Source organism: Taudactylus pleione, unplaced genomic scaffold (genome assembly GCF_031769625.1).
Source record: "Taudactylus pleione unplaced genomic scaffold, aTauple2 ptg000139l, whole genome shotgun sequence".
Classification (NCBI taxonomy): domain Eukaryota; kingdom Metazoa; phylum Chordata; class Amphibia; order Anura; family Myobatrachidae; genus Taudactylus; species Taudactylus pleione.
This window is the reverse complement of record NW_028284541.1, coordinates 6,324,327-6,329,702: the sequence shown is the minus strand read 5'-3', so window position 1 is coordinate 6,329,702 and position 5,376 is coordinate 6,324,327. Positions and strand designations below refer to the sequence as shown.

At 34.4% G+C, this 5,376-nt stretch overlaps 2 pseudogenes; one reads left to right on the top strand and one right to left on the bottom strand.

Moving 5' to 3' along the window:
- Positions 1–924: 924 nt before the first annotated feature.
- LOC148522802 (5S ribosomal RNA) lies at positions 925–1,043 on the bottom strand (annotated as a pseudogene).
- Positions 1,044–4,383: 3,340 nt separating this feature from the next.
- LOC148522801 (5S ribosomal RNA) lies at positions 4,384–4,502 on the top strand (annotated as a pseudogene).
- The last annotated feature ends 874 nt before the right edge of the window (positions 4,503–5,376 follow it).

Here is a 5,376-nt window from a genome sequence, read left to right as displayed (position 1 = left end):
GCCATTATGGTGGTTATCTAAAAATAAAACTGAGATATATTTGCAACTGTGCATACTTTTTTTTAAAAAACATATTATGAGTGATAGAACATAAAAGATCCCAATTCTTATAAGATCTTTATCAGATTTAAAAAACAACAAATATCACATATCTCTGCCTCCAACACACGTAGTCAGTATAAGAGGAATTGTATGAAAGATCAAAAACTAAATGATAATGGGGATACTTCAGTGTAGAAGTGCCCTCACGTCTTATATTAGGTTCATATAACCGATTATCTTCAATATCTATCTATAGGTTTGTTTATAACAGAGGAATGATTATTTGTAGATATTCAAATTTTTTCTATTTTCTCATTTTAATTATACATAAATCATAAGTCATTTTTTTGTTAGTCACTCTAATCCATAATTGCCATCAATTTTCACATAAAAAATGAGAGTTCTGGTCCTTCTAGACTTAAATAGCCATAAGGTTCTTTTTTGGAGGAGGTCCTGATGTTTCAATAGTTTCTTCTTGATGAAGATATCCTCACTTCTTTAATTCTCCTAGGTATAGAGGCCAAGCCATATCTCATAACCCAATATAGTTTACTACGGCACTTGGACTTCCTAGGAGGTCCCCCATCCAAGTACTATCCAAGCCCGACCACTCTTAGCTTCCAAGATCAGACGAATTTGGGCATTGAGAAGTCGGTATGGCTGTAGAACGAGACAGGTACCTAGGCACAACTTTTATTTATTTATTTTTTATTTTTTAATTTTTCAAAAGGATAGCAGCTCATTGATGGATCCATCCATCCATTATAAAAGAGGAGTAGATTATTTCTTCTGATGTTGAGATGTTCTTGATAGTAGATTATTCTTTTTTCTTATTTCTTTTTGGTGAATGTGCCAATATCTCCGTATACCTCCAAGAAGATTAGACTTCAGCACCTGGACTTCCTAGGAGGTCCCCCATCCAAGTACAATCCAGGCCCAACCACACTTAGCTTCCAAGATCGGATGAGATTGGGCGTTAGGAGGAAGGTATGGCTGTAGATATCATAACAGGTATACTTACCTAGGTCAGTCATATAAAATAATTCAAGGTTTCCAATATTCATAGAAAGGATGCTATTTCGGAACTGTCGTTAGATCCATCCAGAACCATAGTTTTTAGTTGAAAAATCCAATACATCTCGCGTTGTGATAATTTGTTAGCGAGATCGCCTCCTCTTTCTCCCATAGTCACTTGCTCTATGGTCTTGAAGGTCAATTCCTCTGGATCTGAGTCATGATGTAACATAAAATGTTTAGAGACCAAGTGTCCTTCTACCTTATTTTTAATGTTTCTAATATGCTCTTGAATCCTAAGCTTCAAAGGTCTTTTAGTTTTACCGATATATTTAATACCGCAAGAACACTCTAACATATAGATAACGGATGTTGTAATACAGTTCATGTATTGTTTAATTTTGTATTCTTTAGTGCCTGTAGAGTCAAGAAAGGTCCTTCTTTGTGGGTGTACATATTTACATATGTTACATCTCTCACATTTGTAGCACCCTACGCATTTGGGCAAAGATCCTCTTCCCTGTGTCTCTTTGGTCCTAATCATACTAGGTGCTAATATCTCCTTTAGACTCCAAGCTTTTTTAAAAACCACAGGAGGTCTGGATGGAAGGATATCCTTCAGAACTGGATCCATCAATAATATACTCCAGTGTTTAGTAAGAACTCTCTTAATCTTTTTCTCATGTCCATTGTATGTTGTAATAAAAGGCATCACTTCATTCCTGGTACTCTTTTTATCCTTGTAGTCCAGAAGTGTCGCCCTTTTCCAGCCTTTTAGTTTTTTCAGCAGCTTCACTTAATAATTTAAGGTATATTGTCCCTCCATTTCTTCAGATGTCCACTTTTATAATGTAAGTAACTATTGGTGTCCACACCTTTAATAAAATTCTTTGTAGTTATTCCATTGTCTTCTCCTATTAAAATCAAATCCAGGAACTCAATGGAATGGTTGTCCATTTTATGTGTAAATTTTAGATTCATATCATTAGTGGCAATATGGGTTAAAAATGACTTAAAAACATCCTCTGAGCCCTCCCATATTATTAAAATGTCATCAATGTATCTTTTATAAAATATGACATTATTCTCAAAAGGGTTATTGTTATAAATAAAAAAAAAATCCCAAATTAATTTGTAAGGAGTCTTACACTAAAAAGACATTTTTTAAGAAAAGAAGATGCGATAATTAATAACTACAATGAGAATATATCAAAATCAGGACTTAAACCTAAATCTAAATTTTACCCACTTGAATCCAAAGGCAGTCATATCAATATATTTTATGACTTAGTTAAAAAAGATCTATGCGAAGAGGATCCTCTACAGATTAAAGCACAAAATCTGTCCAACAGAGAAAAAGAAGCACTAAAGAAACTAGAAGCAAATCAAGACATCATATTAAAACCAGCTGACAAAGGGGGGGGAATAGTTATTATGGATCATACATACTATCTGAAAGAAGCAGAAAGACTATTGGGGGACCCAGTTTCTTATATGATACTAGATAAAGACCCATTGGAACAATACATTGAGGAATTGAGACCATTATTAGTATCAGGTTTACGTAACGGGGTCCTGAATAAAGAGGAATTCCAATATCTCTTACAAACTAGTCCCATAACCCCCATATTTTATTTTTTACCGAAAGTACACAAATCCCTGACTGAACCACCAGGCAGACCCATAATAGCGGGAATTGACTCTCTAACAGCCCATAAGTCAGAATATGTGGACTTGTTCCTACGCAAATATGTGGTTGAACTTCAATCCTACTTAAAGGATACTACTAGTGTGCTACAAATAATAGAAAAAATTAGATGGAAAGATTCATACAAATGGGTAACCATAGATGTACAATCTTTATATATGTGTATTGAGCACACTAAAGGGATTGAAGCTTGTAGGGATTTTATTGAAACAGATTTGTCTATCAGCCTACCGCATAGGGAATTTTTATGTGATATTATGCATTTTATTTTAAATCACAATTATTTTAAATTTTTAGAGAAGTTTTATCAACAAATATGTGGTACGGCAATGGGGACTACCTTCGCTCCTAGTTTTGCTAATCTATTTATGGGACAGTGGGAAATTTTTTTTATTTATAACAATAACCCTTTTGAGAATAATGTCATATTTTATAAAAGATACATTGATGACATTTTAATAATATGGGAGGGTTCAGAGGATGTTTTTAAGTCATTTTTAACCCATATTGCCACTAATGATATGAATCTAAAATTTACACATAAAATGGACAACCATTCCATTGAGTTCCTGGATTTGATTTTAATAGGAGAAGACAATGGAATAACTACAAAGAATTTTATTAAAGGTGTGGACACCAATAGTTACTTACATTATAAAAGTGGACATCTGAAGAAATGGAGGGACAATATACCTTATTCCCAATTCCTTAGAATCAAACGTAATTTTAGCACTATTGAAGCATGTGAAGAACAGATAAAGTCATACACAGAGAGATTTAGATCTAAAGAATACCCGGAGAAATTATTAAGTGAAGCTGCTGAAAAAACTAAAAGGCTGGAAAGGGCGACACTTCTGGACTACAAGGATAAAAAGAGTACCAGGAATGAAGTGATGCCTTTTATTACAACATACAATGGACATGAGAAAAAGATTAAGAGAGTTCTTACTAAACACTGGAGTATATTATTGATGGATCCAGTTCTGAAGGATATCCTTCCATCCAGACCTCCTGTGGTTTTTAAAAAAGCTTGGAGTCTAAAGGAGATATTAGCACCTAGTATGATTAGGACCAAAGGGACACAGGGAAGAGGATCTTTGCCCAAATGCGTAGGGTGCTACAAATGTGAGAGATGTAACATATGTAAATATGTACACCCACAAAGAAGGACCTTTCTTGACTCTACAGGCACTAAAGAATACAAAATTAAACAATACATGAACTGTATTACAACATCCGTTATCTATATGTTAGAGTGTTCTTGCGGTATTAAATATATCAGTAAAACTAAAAGACCTTTGAAGCTTAGGATTCAAGAGCATATTAGAAAAATTAAAAATAAGGTAGAAGGACACTTGGTCTCTAAACATTTTATGTTACATCATGACTCAGATCCAGAGGAATTGACCTTCAAGGCCATAGAGCAAGTGACTATGGGAGAAAGAGGAGGCGATCTCGCTAACAAATTATCACAACGCGAGATGTATTGGATTTTTCAACTAAAAACTATGGTTCCGGATGGATTTAACGACAGTTACGAAATAACACCCTTTCTATGAATATTGGAAACCTTGAATTATTTTATATGGACTGACCTAGGTAAGTATACCTGTTTAGATATCTACAGCCATACCTTCCTCCTAACGCCCAATCTCATCCGATCTTGGAAGCTAAGTGTGGTTGGGCCTGGATAGTACTTGGATGGGGGACCTCCTAGGAAGTCCAGGTGCTGAAGTCTAATCTTCTTGGAGGTATACGGAGATATTGGCACATTCACCAAAAAGAAATAAGAAAAAAGAATAATCTACTATCAAGAACATCTCAACATCAGAAGAAATAATCTACTCCTCTTTTATAATGGATGGATGGATCCATCAATGAGCTGCTATCCTTTTGAAAAATGAAAACAGAAAAAATAAATAAATAAAGGTTGTGCCTAGGCACCTGTTTCGTTCTTATCCATCTGTTGTCTACAGCCATACCGACTTCTCAACGCCAAAACTCGTCTGATCTTGGAAGCTAAGAGTGGTCGGGCTTGGATAGTACTTGGATGGGGGACCTCCTAGGAAGTCCAAGTGCCGTAGTAAACTATATTGGGTTATAAGATATGGCTTGGCCTCTATACCTAGGAGAATTAAAGAAGTGAGGATATCTTCATCAAGAAGAAACTATTGAAACATTAGGACCTCCTCCAAAAAAGAACCTTATGGCTAGAAGGACCAGAACTCTAATTTTTTATGTGAAAATTGATGGCAATTATGGATTAGAGTGTCTACATACATTATATACACATTTTTTCTAAAAAAAAGACTTCTTGGACTAAGAAAAAATGACATGATTTATGTATAATTAAAATGAGAAAATACTAAAAATTAGAATATCTACAAATAATCATTCCTCTGTTATAAACAAACCTATAGATAGATATTGAAGATAATCAGTTATATGAACCTAATATAAGACGTGAGGGCACTTCTACACTGAAGTATCCCCATTATCATTTAGTTTTTGATCTTTCATACAATTCCTCTTATACTGACTACGTGTGTTGGAGGCAGAGATATGTGATATTTGTTGTTTTTTAAATCTGATAAAGATCTTATAAGAATTGG